The sequence below is a fragment of the Lontra canadensis genome, unplaced genomic scaffold, assembly GCF_010015895.1.
Source record: "Lontra canadensis isolate GAN:19392208 unplaced genomic scaffold, GSC_riverotter_1.0 scaffold15, whole genome shotgun sequence".
NCBI lineage: Eukaryota > Metazoa > Chordata > Mammalia > Carnivora > Mustelidae > Lontra > Lontra canadensis.
In genome coordinates, this window is record NW_022631009.1 from 387,705 (window position 1) to 405,022 (window position 17,318).

Here is a 17,318-nt window from a genome sequence, read left to right on the forward strand (position 1 = left end):
AAAAACACTAATTTGAAAAGATACTCGTATCCCTATGTTCATTGCAGCATTATTTACTATAGCCAAGATATGGAAGCAGCCCTTGTCCATGGATAGATGAATAGGTAAAAAAAAAAAAAAAAAAGATGTGGTATATACATACATAATGGAATATTACTCAGCCATAAAAAAGAATGGAATCTTGCCATTTGTGAAAACATGGATAGCGCTGGAGAGTATTTTGATAAGTGAAATAAGTCAGACAGAGAAAGACAAATACCCTATGATTTCACTTACATGTGAAATCTCAAAAACAAAACAAATGAACAAACAAAGCAAAACTGAAATAGACTCACTGATACAGAGAACTGGTGATTGCCAGAGGGAAGGGAGGGGTTGGAGACAGAAGTGAAATAGGTAAAGGGGATTAAAGAAGAGTCCTGAGGATGTAATGTACACATAGGGAATATAATCAACAACATTATATATAATAACTTTGTATGGGGACAGAGGGCATCCAGACCTGGCATGCGGATCATTTTGTAATGTAAAAAATATCAAATCATCATCTTGTACACCTGAAACTAATAGGCTATTGTATGTCAATTACAACCCAATTAAAAAAGAGAAGTTTGAAACTTTCATCGGTAGCACTGGTTTGGGGGCTCAACGAAGCCATCAGAAACTTAGCCTCAAGATCACTGAAACATATGCAGTCACCATCTGTGTATGTCTCATTAGCCATTCCTAGCTGCAAGGGAAACCGAGTGTCTCACCCAGTGTTGGGGTGTGTTAGTGCCCGGGCCGTATCTTGGTTCTGTTAGTGAGGAAGAATGAGGGGATGGATAGTCGCTAGGCAACCAATGCATCCTTTACATATTTCATCTCATGTTTCAAGGTTAACAGATTCGAGGTGGAGTTCTGTGTTCAACATTGTGAAAGTTTGTTGGAGCCCAGCAGGCAAAGGCACTTTGATTATTAATGTCTTTCATAGGTGTGGAGTGGGGCACACGGCACACTTGGTTTATGTTTGCCATCTTTGGTCCAGCCAATAGATTGATCTGTGTGTGGGGCCCTCTGTTTCCTCCCTCTGCCCTTACCCCACCTGCTCTGTGTGCTGGGAGCCAGACTCTGATGGGCTGGGTCATAGATCCCCTTGCTCTCGGACTTCTGAGTGGGTTTGGCCTTTGGAAGGCAGTGGCAGGAGGGCGCAGGATGGGAGGAGAAAGATGTTAGGTTATTTATTCCCCCAACTCCACCCCTGCTGGGTCACCATGGTTATTGAACGCCACATCTCCTTTCAGGTAGCTGCCTCTGTCCATCTCTCTGCTGTGGATTCCAACAGCTGCGCTATCCCTTACCCCTTCAGGCCAAGCCCCCTACATCTTCGCTGGTTGGTTTCCCCAAGCCCTGCCCACACCTTTGTAAACAATAAACTCTAAACACGTAATTTTATTTATTTATTTATTTAGAGAGACAGGGGCAGAGGGAAAGAGAGACTCTGAAGCAGGCTCCATGCCCACTGTGGAGCCTGTTGCAGGGCTGGATCCCATGACCCTGAGATCATGACCCGAACTGAAATCAAGAGTTGGATCCTTGACCGACTGAGCCACCCAAGCGCCCTTGAGCAATAAACTTCTAATAAACTCTGCCTGAATCTCTCTGTTTCAGTGTTCCATCTCTTTCCTGCGAGGATCCTGTGAGGATCAGTCTGTCACGCACTGGGGGCTTGTACTGGGTGAAGGTGTTGGAGTTACTGATGGGCGCCTTTGCCTCCCCTTTCCTCAAAGTCAAGGGCAGTGTGCCTCCCACACTCCGCAGGATACCTGACTGGCCACATGCTCTCGAATGCACAAAAGTCTTCTTTTATTGGTTCTTATTGATCAGCCCCTCAGGGACAACAATGGCGTCTCTGCTGTGGTTTATCAGCACATCCAGCTGCGAGGCACACCAGCCCGGAGCTTTCAGGAATCAGTAGGAGGGAGCTGACGGGTTGTTTTCTCCAGGCTGTGCTGTGGCAGGCCAGCAAGGGCTATCATTTCCGAGAGCCGTTGGTTGGAAGTGGCTGCTCACCAGGCAGCTCAGAAGGTCAAGGGTGCCCACACTGGGTGTACCACGCGCCCTCTGCCTTGCTCCTGCCTCTGCCTCCCAGCTCCCCAAGGCCTTGGAGTCTGCATTCAGAGAACAGACTCTGTGGTGTGCTATAGGGTTGGGTTTCTCCCCCTCCCCGCCCCCGGCCAAGCCAGTGTGCCATGGGACGTGGGGCAGAGCCCTTCGACACCTTCAGAGCAGGGTTTGTTAGACTTGAACGAAGACGTGAATCACCTGATCATCAGTTGCAGGTTCTGATTCAGCAGCTCTGGGAGGGAATCAGAGATTCTGCGTTTCTAACAAGCACCCTGGTGGGGCTGGGGGTGGGGGCAGGGGCTGGGGCCGCTGATCTAGGGAGTGCACTTGAGTTGCAAGGACTACGAGGTGAGCCATCCATTCCAGGAGCCACCAGCCAATGGGGCGGCTGTGTCCCTTTAGTGTCCTTCCTTCGATTTTTATCTCATAGTCTCATTAGCCCATCAGAACTGAGTTTCTAGTAACAGGTTCTTGGCTTAAATCAAAAAGAGAAGTCTGTTAGTGTTTATGAAACGGGAAAGAGAGGATGCTGGCCTGGGGAATGGCGGGGTCCAGGGACCCAAATGATGTTGCCTCTGTCATTGTCACCACCAGCCACCTCTTGCTCTCATCGCTCTTCTGCTCTATTTTTTTGGTCTCTTCCTCTCTACCTACCGGCTTCCTGTCTCCAGCAGGGGCTTTGGCTACAGGTGGCAACAGGCTAATCACACACTGTCATCTAAATGGGAAAAGGGAGCTCTCTCCCCCAGCCCGGAGCACTCCCGCTCCACACTGCACCCGGCGCTGGAGTGTCCTATGGGGGGCAGGTCACGGCCCTGGGCAGTGCCCCAGAATCAGATGAGTGGAGGGGGAGCAGAGTAGGAACCCCTGGGGAGAGACTGTAGTGCAAAGACAGGGCAGACAGAAGCAGCAGCCAGTCAGACCCCGCCACTTCTCTCTTCCACCTGTGAGAGGTCCTGTCCAGTTCTTCCGACTTACGAACCTGCGTGTTGGATTTGGGGGATTTTTGGGGAGGGGGTGTAGGGAGAGTTTGGGCATCAAAGGGAGGAAGGAGAGTATTGGCTACACATGGCAAAGTCTCCAAAGCCAGAAGCACAGGTGTCTGAAATATCCTCTCCTAGACCCGGATCCAGCTTCTTCCTGTCTGCCTTTCTCACGCACGCATCCCATCTGGACATGGAAAGACAGAGACATCACATGGCCTGGCCTGATGTCATTCCCCAGTCATGGCAGTAAGAGGGGGACGATTTGCATAGCACCTGTGTGCTGGGCCTCCTGTATACTTGAGCTCAGTTAATCCTCACAAAGGCCCCGTGGTAAAGATCTGCCCCTCCAGGTCTCCAATGAGGAAGCAGGGCTTCGAAAAAGGCTAAGTAAACCCCACAGGACCACCTAGCTCGTGAGCCAGAGAGCTGGGATTTGAACTTGGGTCTGACTGCAGAGCTAGAACTCCTCATCTGCCTGTCTGTCCATTTGCCCATCTGTCCATCCATTCGCCATCCATCCATCCCACAGACATCTAGGGAGCATCTCCTCTGTGTCTGGCACTGTGCTTGGGCTGGAGGACAGGGGAGAGGGGACAAGATAGACACAATGCTTGTCCTCGTGGAGCTTGCAATGCAGGGGGATGCAGAAGGCAGTACACAGGCATATGGTGACACGTTGTGAAAAGCAAGATGGAGGAAAATGAAGCAGGATTGGAGGATGGCACAGCAGATTGGCAGCGCTGGGGGAGGCAAGTACAGCACCTGGGATGAGACATTTAAGGAGATGCCCTCTCTTGGGGTCCTGCACGTCCAAGTTCGGCGCTGGCATGGCCTTGGTTCCTTACATTTTGCACCCATAGGGGCTTGCTTACCCCAGTCCCATCTTGTCCCGCAGGCAGGGAGTCCTGGAGGGCAGGTGACATTGGTCCAAGACATTAGCAGGCAGGTCTCTCTAAGGCAACAGGAATCCACAGATAAGAGCCACTTCAGGGCTGCGTGGTTTTTCAGCCAAAGGTCAAAACTCTATGATATTCAACATTGAGCGCATCTTCTGGAAAAGGCCAACTTATCCGGAGTCCCTGACTTTTCAGTGTTTCTTGTGTGGGAGGAAGTGGGGGGACTACCTGAAGAATATGCTTATACATGCTTTATACACATGCTTAGTTTAGATAAGCTGGCCCAAAGTCCATTAGTCCCTGGGATATTAAACTTCGAGACCAGAGATTCCCAAAGTGGGTTCCCTGGGCCAACAGTGTCAGCCTTTCCTGGAAACTTGTTAGCAATGCAGACTCTAGGCTCTTGCTCCAGACCTACCGATTCACAAATTTTAAGCAGCCCTTCCAGGTGATTCTGGGGCCTGCCCACGTTTGAAAACCACTGGGTAGATGAGTGTCACCACTGAACAGTGACGGACTCTTTATTTTTTAGTTTTTTTTAGTCTAAGGTATTTTTTATTTAAATTCAATTAATTAACATGTAGTGTATTATTAGTTTCAGAAGTAGAGGTCAGAGATGCATCAGTCTTATATAACACCCAGTGCTCATTATGTCATGTGCCCGCCTTCATGCCCATCACCCAGTTACCCCATCCCCCCACCCCTCTCCCCTCCAGCAACCCTTAGTTTGTTTCCTATACTTAAGAGTCTCTTATGACTTGTCTCTCTCTCTCTGACTCCATCTTGGTTTTATTTTTCCCTCCCTTCCCCTATGAGCCTCTGTTTTGTTTCTTAAATTCCACACTATCAGTAAGAGCATATGATAATTGTCTTTCTCTGATTGACTTATTTCGCTTAACATGATACCCTCTAGTTCCATCCATATTGTTGCAAATGGCAAGATTTCATTTTTTTTTTGATGGCTGAGTAATATTCCATTATATATATAAACCACATCTTCTTTATCCATTCATCTGTGGATGGACATGTGGGTTCTTTCCATAGTTCGGCTATTGTGGACACTGCTGCTGTAAACATTCAGGTGCATGTGCCTCTTTGGATCACTACATTTGTATCTTTAGGGTAAATGCCCAGTAGTGCAATTGCTGGGTCATAGGGTAGCTCTATTTTTAGCTTCTTAAAGAACCTCCATACTGTTTTCCAGAGTGGCTGCACCAGCTTGCATTCCCACCAACAGGGTAAGAGGGTTCCCCTTTCCCCACACAGTGAGGGACTCTTTAAACCTTACCTGGGCAGAGACACAAAAGCCAGCCTTCTCTGAGAAATGGCAGTGTCCTCGTCACCAGTCCTCGACAGTCCAGGGAGGGTAATGACTTACCTTGGGTCACCTGAGTGTGCGCAGGGGTGCGGCACGTGGCCTGCGGGTCTCACTCCCACTCTGCCATAGTTTATAAATCTATTTGTGAAGGAGGAGGGAGGGCCTCCTTCCTTCTCTGTGTCGAAGAGCTAGGACAGACTTTCACATCAACATTTACTCCCTGTGTTGAAAGTCCCATTAGTGCTGTTGGACCTTCCCAAGACAGAAAATGAGAAATGTCAAAGGAATCTGTCATAAGAGCTCTGAGATTGGGGGAGGCAGGGGGAGTTGGAACCCTCGTTCCATGCCCTGGGAACCAGACAGCAATGAAGAACGAGGAGCAGAGGAAAAGGTTATAAAAATGTTTAGTCTTTGCTTTATTGAGTTACAACAAATGAGCAACAAGTTAGAAAAAATGTTTGTTTTTTTTTCCAAACTCCCTAGCATTTTATTTGTGCAGGGTACCCAAATGGGGGGCTGAGGGGAGGGGTGGGTTGCAAACACAACTCATATTGCGACATTTACACCAGATAGGTCTCTTGGTTTTTCCTCTTTAGAAGTTAGGACTAACTGGAAAGGAAAAAAAAAAGTGCACTCCAAAATCTAAAATTGGCCCAAAACCAAACACACAAACAAACAAACAAAAACTAGTTCATGGTGAGGCTTCAAGCTGAAATCTTGTCAAAAACCACACTCAGAAAAGCCAGTCAGGAACAGAAACCAAAAACTGAAGCGGTTCATCTTTGTACCATCTAGATAGGAAGACCTCTTTTTGTTTTAATTTCATAGAAGTAACGATAATGCTAAAAATGGGGGAGCCCTTTCTGCTGGTATCTGAAAAGAGGCCACCTGCCCCTGGGGTCTCTGGTGCTGGCTCGGCCCACGGTCAGCCGAAGAGGCCAGGCGGTTGAGAAACCAGATCTACCTGCTGGTAGTTCGGAAAGCCTTGTGCGTGGCTAAACAGGGACCCTGGGGGTGGCTGGGGGGAGAACTGGAAATGGGTCTGATCCAGAAGCTCCATCATCTGTAAACCCTCTCAAAGTGGAGACAGATGCCCCAATCCAAGCCCTTCCCACAGAGAAATCGCGCAAATTTCAAACTACTTAAAAAAAAAAAATGAACTCTCCCTACCTAAAGTCCAGTAGATATAACGGCACTAATGCTAACATCCCCCCACTGCCCAAAATTAATAAAATAAAGATTTAAAAAAAAGAAAAGGAAAAAAGAGAAAAGCACGTGTGATCAGCCCTCCCACCTGGGAAAAAAAAAAACCTTACAATGGTAGTGCTGGAAAAGGATGCTGTCCTTGATTAAAAAGGTAACAAAATTCCCACATTGTACAAATTGGTTCCAGTATAGCAAGAGGTGGGGGCCAGGGCAGAGGAGCAAACTATTTACAGGGACCCATTGAAAACGCAGTAGTAGGACTTTGGCACTATGAACAATTCCCACCGGTCCTCCGGGCGGCGTGAGTGAGGGCTGGGGTTCTTGTTCCCTGCAGCCACGTGCCCGCTAAGTGGTTCCACTTGGAGTCTCTGGCCAGGGTGGCCCATGGCCGGGGAGGGAAGTTCTCTTCTTTCGTCAAAGACAGAACGCCCCCTTTATCAGCAATGCAGTTCCGACAGATGTCCCTAGGAAGATGACACAAAACCAGAAACAAGATGTCAGGAGATGCTCATTCCCTTGGAGGGGGGAGGGTTTGGGGGAGAGGAGGCAGGGGTCACTCTTCCTGGGGAAGGCCCCTTCCAAAGCCATCCTGGGGCTTGGAGGAGAGATAAGTGCTCAGGTTTGGGGCCAGATTTTTTTTTTGTTGTTTTAACGATTTTATTTATTTATTGGAGAGACAGAGAGAGCATGAGCAGGGAGGAGGGGCAGAGAGAGAGGAGGAAGCAGGCTCCATGCTGAGCAGGGAGCCCAATGCGGGGCTCCATCCCAGGACCCTGAGATCATGACCTGAGCCTAGGGCAGACGCTTAACCCACGGAGCCACCCAGGCACCCTGGGGCTAGTTGTTAAAAAGGAGTGTGTGTTTCTGAGCCCAGTCTGACATCACAGGAAGTGCCTCCAGAATCAGGCCTTTGAAAACAGGAGGGTTTTCTGGGCAAGTGGAGGTGGTGGCCTGCAATTGTTTACTTCATTTCAAGGCCCTTTCCTTATTCCTGGAGAGGTGGCCAGACACAGTGGTTCCTAAGAGGTCCCAGAGTCTGGCAAACTGGATTTGGGTGCTAACTACTCTGTTTACTGACAGTGGGGCCATACACATGTGACCTAACCTCTCTAGGACTTAGCTTTTGCTTCTGTAAAACGGTTACTAATAGGGGTTGCAGAGATGATTAAGGAAGCTGACGTTCGCCCCAGAATTTGGAAGTGTCCAGTATGCGGTTACGTAGTAAATAAGATACTTAGGAAGTGTACTATATAGTATTATATACCTTTGTTGTTGTTGTTAGGTGCAGCCTTTTCCAAGCACAGTAGGATCATAACAAGGTGAGACATTTTAGGTGTATTATTAATTTGGCATTCATATCAACCCAATCGTGTGACCATTAGTCCCACTTTATGGCTGAGCACAGGGAGGCTAAACTCTTTGCCCAAGATTAGACAGCTAGGACGTGGGCCAGTCAGGATTCCAACCCAGGCCATCTCCAGAGTCTATGCTCGTAACAGACAGTATCTAATAAGAGTCCATATGGAGAAACGCTTAATTCTTATATTCTTTTAAGTGATGAGAACGGTGCAAGGACCGTCCGATGAGCTGAACTGTGTCTCCCCAACAAGCTCTGTGGATGTCCCAATCCTCGGGATCTCAGAATGTCACCCGATGTGGATCTTCCGTTACAGAGGTAAGTAATCAAGTGAACATGAGGTCATTGGGGGGGGTGCTAATCACTCCAGTGCGACTGGTGATGCCATCAACAGGCGAGCTGGACGCAGACTTACACAGGGAGAGTGCCACGTGAAGACAAAGGCAGAGACCACGGTGATGCAGCCACAAGCCCACGGGTGCCACGGACGGCCAGCTCCCCACCAGACGCTAGGAGAGAGGTGTGGAACAGACTCTCCCCTCACAGCCCCCAGAAAGAAACCAACCCGCCAACACCAGACTTCCAGCCTCCAGAACTGAGAGAGAACACATCTCCGTTGTGTAAGCCACCCGCTGGAAGGTGGCCTTAGGACGTGAAGACAGACCACCATTACTACCCTGTGGGCTCCTGCGGGGAGGAACCCCAGGGGAGCGTGCAGGGCTGTCAAGGGGACAGCTACTATCCTGTGACAGGCCAGAAGCTTATTGAATCTGCAGGTTCCTGAAGCCACTGGCTTGTCCTCTGCCTCCCTCCTCATCAGGCCACTCCTCTGGCTGAGAAAGGGGAAGGGAGGGCCCCGAGGAAGGCTCAGGCACAGGGGCCCGGGGGCACACGGGCTGCACTTCTCAGCCAGAGGCCCCAGCAGGTCATCTATCTTGTCATTCATTCCCAACGTCTGGAGGTCAAACGTACCCACATTTCCCAGGAACTCATGACAAGGACAACGAATGCTGACGTTAAGAAGCCAACTTGTGAAAGAAAGGTCTGTGGATAAAACTGGAGTCTGGGGGTATCCTTGGGATCTGGTACTGCCTGAGACTGGTCCGGCACAAAAGCCCCAGGGCTCCTTACACTGGGTGCGGCCGACATCGCTCCATTTGCCAGAAGAAGAGGGAAGCTTCGGGAGGAAGGGTGAGCTCCCCAAGTCAATATGATTTCTCAGGAGCACTGTCAAAACCAGGAATGACCCCACTTGTGACAGCACGGCAGTAACTGGGATTTCTCTCATGCATACTCCGGGCCAGGCCAGATGCTGGGTGCTGATGCGAACGCCCCTTGTCCGCTCCTTCCAGAAGGCTGGGAGGTAGGTGTGTGAGTAGACCTGTTTTCTTTCCTCAAAAATGGAATGGAACCACATCTCTCCAAAGGCCCAAAGTCTCACATTTTTAGATACACCTCAGCATAAAGGTGTTTCTTCATCTGGCAATGTGTTCGGGTTCCCTGTGTCAGGTCCGGTGGACACGAACACACACAATCCTCCAACCAGACGTATTAAGGAAGAAAAAACTACTGAACAAAATCCTTAAAACCTCCCCATAACAGACTGCAAGGGCAAGAGGGTGATCTGGAGAAAAGGAGACAGAGCTGCTTCTGCAGAGACCGCGGATGTCTTTGGTTGCCTCTGGGCCCTCGGAGGCACCTGCGAGCCGCTGGACGTCAGCTCTCCTTGACCTCTCCCAGGGTGCATAGCCGCGGGCAGGATTGTGGGAGCCAGCGGGGCTCTCAGAGAGAGGCTGGGAAGCCGCTGGAAACAGAAGGCAGGGCATGATCCCCAGTAGGGACAGAGCAGTGGCTCCAGCGCCTTCCCTATGGGCAGCCTTGGCCAGCCACAGGCTGCTTCCCTGAAAAGCCTTGCTCCCTGGTGCCCTCCGGTCTCCTTGTGAGACGCTCCCGCACCTGGGCATCCCGGTACAACCGAGTCACACTGTCTTCACACTGCCTGGCTAACTGTCCGTCCTGTGAGAACATGGGCGGGGTCAAGAGAGTTCACTGCAAGACCCCTGCCCCACACCCCAACCCCTCTGCACTGGGTCTGGCCCCCAAAAGTATACTCCGAAGTTCATTAGTGAATGAAAAATGGGAAAAAGCACAGTGCTTTGGGAGGCGTGGCTGGTTACCCTAGACTGGTGACAGAGCTCCCTTCTAGGTTTCTATTTTCCAGTAGTACAGTGACTTTGAGGATGTGGCCTCTTGCTAATCCCCTGGGCTTCGAGCTGCCATCTTACCACTGGTCCCTGGTCGGGGACACTCCCCCTGCAGAGAACCAGGGGCCCAATGGATTACTTGATCCTAGAGCACTGGATCTCGGCTATGGGAGGAAACAGCAAGGTCATCGGGCCCTTCGCTTATGGCCACTATTCAAACATCTCTACCAAACATCTCTACCAACATCTCTCCCTGAACCCTGCCCAGGACAGGGAACCCTCTGCCTCCTTTTCTATCTTGGGGACAGCTTGGAAGGTTAAAAAGTACTATCTAATTCTTTAGCAAAATCTGCTTCTTTATTACTTTACCCACTGGGGAAACATGAAAAAATTAGAATTCTTTTCCCATGTGATACCTTTCTGTTTCTGTGTCTCTTTAATTTTCCCTCTAGGGATTTCCCTAAGCCCTGTGGACTCAGGAGAGTGTAACACGGTACTCCGTGAGAAAAACAAGCACTGTGATAGTGATTTATTATCTTAATAATATTTGAGGCCAACTTTCTTTTCTTGCAAGGGGGCATGGTCTGATTTTAATTAGAATTGGGAAAAGGAAAACACGGTGGCAGGGAGAGTGATTAAGCAATTTCCCTGGGGGACCAGGAAGACTCCATCCCATCCTAAATCATTCCCATGCCAGGCCTCGGTCAACTCAGGCACATCTGGCCAAGACACATCTGGCCAGCGCTCTTTTTCCTGCAGCAGTTTGGGGAGCCTCTGGGCTTGGGGGAATTGCTGAGACTTAAAAGCCTGGTACATCTCCCCCAGGCTGCTTGCAAGGAGGCTGGATGGATGAATCAGAGGGGTCACTGGTTCTTTCTGCCCTTTTTCCAACTGAGGATATTATCCAGAGGAGTCCAAAGTATTTGAGCAAACAGAGTTGTATTTTAAATTCAGAAGGCACAGCCCTCGTGTTTACGCACGTGGATTTGGGTCTGAATGCCAGCTCCACGATCTTGGATGAGTTACCTTTCTGTGCCTCATTCTCCTCCACCATAAAATTTAAAAAAATGTTGACTTCAGAGCGTTGTCAACACATGCAAAGTGCCCGGCACAGTAAGGGCTCAGCTCCCACCCCGACCCCCACCCCTCTGAGATGCAATTAACACCTAAAGGCTTGAGCTTGTACAAGTGGGGCCTCAACTGAAAAGTCAACTTGGAAAGGCAGGAAGCAGTCGGCCAAGGTCTTCTCCATAGAGAAAGGACTCAATGCAGAGTGGGCAGCTGAGCATTGCTGATACTAAAGCGTGCACCCCCCCACCGCATTTAGGGAATTTCACTTGTATTATTTAATTTATTCCTGACAACAAGAGACAACTCTGTTAGTGCCACGGATTGAATTATGTCCTCTCCCCCACCATTCATCTGCAGAAGCCCAATCCCCAGTATGACTGTACCAGGAGATGGACCTTCAAGGAGGTGATTATGGTTCAATGAGGTCATAGGGGTGGGGCCCTAGTGTCCCTGTAAGAAGAGACCAGGAGTGCGCATGCGCAGAGGAAAGACCAGGAGAGCACACAGAGACAAGGTAGCCATCTGCCAACCCTGCTGGCACCTGGATCTTGACCTTCCAGCCTCCGAAACGGTGAGGAAATAAATCTATGTTGTTTAAGCACTCAGTCTGTCCTGTTCTGGCAGCCCTCGTTGACTAATATCATAAGTGTTAAGGTTACAAAAACTTACTAATAAGACAGAATAAAGTAATGCGCATGTGGATGCTCTAGAATTTTCCACCATCCGTCCTCCATTTACCACGAGGGTAGGAAGGTCTGAACACCCAGCTCTCTCCAACATGACTTTCCTTTCACTCCTTCCTGGAGTATCTCAGCGTGTCTCAACCTTTCTCTACAGGATCCTACACACAGAACCATGCAGAGTCTTCTTTATGGGTGAGGTAGAAGCATATCAAGAGAAATTTGGATTATACGTGAGTCCACATAGCACTCTGGCTTTTCACCTCTGCATGTCTATAGAGTGCAAACTCAGGCAAATCACAGCCACAATGGCCACCTTTTAGGTCCCTGATGTCTTAAGTTCCCTCTGGCCTCAGGGGCTTTGAGTACACTGTGCCTTCTGCTTGAATGTGGTCCCCTCCTCACTGCTCAGCCAACTCGTACTTGACTTTTCAGATTTCAAGTCATTTATTATCTCTCAAGAAAACTCCCCCAACCCCTGAAATCAAGTCAAATTCTCCTATTCCATATTCTCACAGACTGGGGACCTTTCCTTCAAAAAACTTGTCAGCATGGCCGTCCTTCCTTTTTGTTTGCTTAAAGCTTCATTCCTCGTGAGACTGTGGGCTCCATGAGGACAGGGACACGCTGGGCACAGCAGCCCCCCTGACCCCCAGAACCTGGCATGCCACAGGCATTCCCCAGATACCTGATGCACGAAGGCGCCATGTCACTTACGACAGGCGGCTCTGGCACGGTGACTTCCTCTCCTTAGGGCCCACATCCTTCCTCTGACAGATGAGGGAACTCAGACGTCATGGTTCCTAAGTTGCTACAAGCTTCCCAAAGCACAGTGAGAGCTCCTGATGTGAGAAGCTCCAGAATCAGGTAAACGGAAGTGTTGCATTTAACTTTATTAGTGCTGGGGCCTCCAGGCTAACGTGTAGTCCCCGAGAAGCATCACCCAGTGACGGGTTCTCCAGCAGACCTTTTCCTTCAGCTGCTCGCACACACGGAGAGCAGGCTGTCCCTGGCTCCACTCCTCTGCCTGCTGTCCTCCAAGGATGCCACTGAGTGACAGAAGACGAGGAGGAGGAGCCAAGGCCTGAAATGTCGGATTCCAGACAACTGAGAGCCAACTACGTTTGCTAACTCTCAGGGTGGTTCAGTACATTGCTGTTGTGTATTTGCTCCCCATTAGGCACTGGGGACTCAGAGATGAATGGGATATGGTCCCTGTGTTCAAGGGTCTGGTGGAGGAGAGACCCAGAAACAGATAATTACATTTTCATCCACCCACCCATCTATCCATCCATCCACCCATCCATCCACTCATTCAAAAATCTGTATTTGGACAGCTAATCTGAACAGATCGCGGGAGGCACACATATCCCAGATCCTAAATGGTAGCCACGATGCAACACTGGGTAGCCTTGAATTTTTGAAGCAAGCTGAACTATGGAAAATATTTTTCTGGCATTTCACAAAATTTATCTCTTCTCCAAAGCCATCCCTAATCGTGAGTTGGAAATTGTCAGAAACTGGGAGGGAGCCGAATTAGCATATGAACACTTGTGTATTCGTTTTTTGTGTATTGTATTAAGAAGCGGCCAAGCCCTGTTGGTCCAGGCTGAGCTGTAGCGGTGCTGTCCCTGTGCCTGCGTCAGGCACTGACCCGACAGACGAGAGGTGGCCTCTAGCCTCCGCCAGCCCTGAGCTGTGGAACACAGGGCAAATCTCTCTGAGCCTCAGTTTTGCCCTCTGCAAAATGGGAAGAAAGCCACACCTATCTCACAGGGATGAAAAGAAGTTTCAGCGAGTTACTGGATGTGAGCAGAAGAACCCAAGCACATGCACAGGCCAGTAAATAGAAACTCTCAGTAGTAGGAGTTCTGGGATATTCCATCTGGCCAAACATCGAGGCATATGTCTGGCCATGTGGGGCTCAAGTATTCTGACTCATTTTTCGGAAAGGAGGAAATTTACTGTTCAGCCTCTCACCGGGACAGGTCTCTTAATAGATGGCTTTGATAACTGGACCTGGAGGCTGAATCAAGACAACACAATTCAAGGTCTGGAAAGGCCTCCTTACCTTTCTGTCCAACCTCACGGCCGAGAGAGCCCGGCCGAGTCGAACGCTGATGTAAGCCTTCTGAAGCTTCAGTGAGGGGATGCTTAGCTCGCACCAAGGGGGAAACCCCGGCATCTGCTCTCAGCTGCCCACCCAAGTTCATCCTCCCTCTCTCGTATATACATCCCCTAACACCTTCTCTGAAGCCAAAACGGTGCATTATTTTCAGGATTATTATACGTGCGACAACTGAACTCAACGACAGCTTCCTAAATAAATACGTGTTTAAATAAAGGCATCGCTGAATATTTATGAATTTCAAGAGACCCATGTGTTCAGTTCATAAAAGCTGTGAAGTAATTTGGAGGGATTTCTTCCAAGTTGAAAGGTTCCTTTAAGGGGTGCCTGTGTCCAGGATGCCAGCCCTAGGGCGGACCGCAGCCCGTCTCTCCATAGAGTGGCACCTCGGAAATACCAGGAAGCCAGTTAGGGACGTCAGATGTCACCAGGTGTTGAGCAACTCTTAGCATCTTGCTTAGGAACATTTCTCAGCTCCTGCTTGTGGTGTTTACCATAAAGAAACATAAAAGGGGGTTTCTGGGTGTTCCTGGGTTTTGGCAGGGGAGAGAGGGGAAGAAAACAGCTAGTTCCTTCATCTCTGATTTAGCTAATGTTTAATGGCCCATTCTAGACACCCTAGGTATTCCCTGCCTCCCAACACCACCACGGGGGTTGGGGGGGGTCAGCCAGAAATGGGGAATTTCTGTCCAAAACAGAGAGGCAGAGACGGCGGTAGGAGCCAGGGCTCCGGGATGGAACTGAGGTGCTGGCTCGGAGAATACAGTAAGCTCCTTGGTTTCCGAGCCTCCGTTTTGGGGTTTGTAAAAAATTACAGGGGGGTGCCTGGGTGGCTCAGTAGGTTGAACATCCATCTGACTCTTGATTTGGGCTGGGGTCATGAGCACAGGGTTGGGGGATCGAGCCCCGAGCTGGGCTCTGTGCTCAGCAGGGAGTCTGCTGAAGATGTTTTTTTTTTTCTCTCTATCTCCCACTGCCGCTCTCCCTGCTTTCTCTGTTTCTCTCTAAAGTGGGTAAATAAACCTTAAAAAAAAAAAATCTGGCGTCACTAGGACCACTGAGTGAGACCATCTGTGGCCAGAGTGCCTAGCTCTCTGCCTTGGATCCTCAGGAGGCCTTGCACCACTTTCCGTCCTCCTGCCCTTCCTTGCAAAGTTGCTCTCTATGGTTTTAGCCTTGTGTCCCCCCTTCGTGTTTCTCTCGGGTCTCAGGTCAGGGGCAGGCACAGTGGCAGCCAACACAGGTGGACATTTTTAGCTGTTGGCTGTGGTACTGCCTGGGGGAGAAGGGATGGGGACAGGTGGCCTCAGGGGGCTCCGGGAGCTGCCATCCCCAGACAACTGCCACTCGGGGATGGGGATCTGGAAGTGCCCTCCAAGCTCACTCTGGGATACAGGGACACTCAGCATTCCTCTATTCAAACACAGTCCAGAAGAGCTTTGCCTGCTGGGGAAAACCATCATCTTTTCTTCCAGTTGTCCTTTTTCATTGTCTGCTGAACCCCCAATTCGGCTTTCTGGCTATGCCCAAACTTGTTCCTCAGCTGTACCATTCCTTCTTTTGTCTCTGGAACTTTGCCTTGTCTACTCCTTCCACATGAACCTCTCTTCCTTGCTGGTGCATGGGCTAACTCCTTCCCCTCAGCTAGCCCCTGAGGTAGATGTCCCTTCCTCCAGGAAGCCTGCCCTGACCTCAGCCCGAGTTAGTCTCCAGGTCACACCATGGATCACCCTGGCTAGTAAAGGAAGGAGCAGTTTCCTCTCTCCTTGGCCTGACTGAGCTCCATGTGTGTGAGGACCCTCATCTGTCTTCTTCATCCCGTCGTCTTGGTGCTTAGCACAGAGCGCGGCACACAGTAGGTGTGCAGAATTGATTTGCTGGATTGAACTGACTGTTGTCCACTCCATGGCAGGAGGAAAAAGCAATCACGTAGACTCTGTCAGGCACTGGAAAAGGTCAAGAAGACAAGGCAAGCTAGGAGTTTTCAGGCAGATTTGGATTGGACCAAAAAAAAAAAAAAAATCACTCCCTCATTTCAACAAGGCAGATACAGGCTGGGCTGGTAGGGTCTCTTAAGAAGGCAGGAAAATAGCCAGAGAGAGGAACCAAGGCAGCCAGATGGTGACGGGCCTAGGGTGCTATTTGTGGCCTCCGTAGCCTTCAGCTCCCTCTGATTACTAGCCCCTCCCTCTATGCTGCATTTTCACCTGTAACCCATTACTGCTCCCTCCTGAAAAGTTGGGGTAGGGGGGAAGGAAGACTTGATGGCATTTTCACCTGGCTGTTCTTTAAATCATTTTCACTAGCTGGCTAGTGAAATTTTCATGGAACTTGCTAAAAACAAGGTTTCCAGAAGACTTTATTTTGTGGCCAGGCCCCTTATCCTACTACAAAATAAATGAACCAACGAGGGGCTGCTCACCAGCCAAAGTTGTCTGGACTCATTAATAAAGAGGTATGGTAACTTCCAGGACTCCTTTTGGGACCTTACCAATCATTCTGGAGGTTCTTACCTTTATTTTATTACTTGAAAAGATGACATGGGGGTGTCCCCTTCTGTTGTCTTTTAAGTGACCCCTGGAGAAGCCCATGCGGGCAGATGGTAAATCACACGTTTTCCTCCTGGTTCCACGCTGCCCTTAGAATATTTCGGCTTTGGCCGAGATGATCTTTGCCTCCCGCGCCCCTCGCCCCGCTGCCCCCTCTATTCTGAACCCACCATGGAGCTGGCAGTCGGGCCTTTAGGCCTTGATGTGTACAGACCTCTCCAGAAAGCACAAACATCGGGGTTTGGGTGCCGTGTCCCATCATGTGGATGACACGGCCATTAGTAACCATGACAACCTCCCTTCCCAGGCTTTTGTGGCTCCTCGGGCCTCATTTGCATCCGTCTCTTCCAGATCTGAAGGGGTTCCAGGGACCCAATCAGCGCGATTAGAAGCTGGGTGACTTGGTGGCATCCATGCCTTCCTTTAGCCAGGCCAAGGCAAAGACCCAGACCTGTCAGGTTAAAAGAAACAACCCCAGATCTCTAGCCAGTAGACTTGGTTAACTACTCTAAAAAAATCCAAAAAGGGAAGAAAATGAAGAGAAAAAAAAAAGACGGAAAGAAAAAGGAAAAACATCCTTTGTTTCTTAGAGCAGCGAACATGAAGAAAGAGAAGGATGTGTCCCCGCGACGATTGCATCTAGACTTTAGAATGGACAGGCCCCAGAGGGGGGTGTCCATAACAGGCCACAGGCACTGGCGCTGTCACCCATCAGCCTTGCAAATGAGGACAGAGAATCTGCCAGCTCCTAGTGAGACAGGGAAACTGAAGGAGTCCACAGAAGTCTGCTTTTTGCTGCCTTTCCTGTTTCCATTCT

General features: G+C 49.7%; 1 protein-coding gene across 2 annotated transcripts in view; it reads right to left on the reverse strand.

Moving 5' to 3' along the window:
- Positions 1–5,694: 5,694 nt before the first annotated feature.
- ZHX2 (zinc fingers and homeoboxes 2) overlaps positions 5,695–17,318 on the reverse strand; it is a 153,548-nt gene continuing 141,924 nt past the window's right edge. For both annotated transcript variants that reach the window (XM_032858405.1, XM_032858406.1), the window contains exon 4: positions 5,695–6,976. The gene's annotated coding sequence lies outside the window, so the exon portion shown is untranslated. The remainder of the gene's footprint in view (positions 6,977–17,318) is intronic.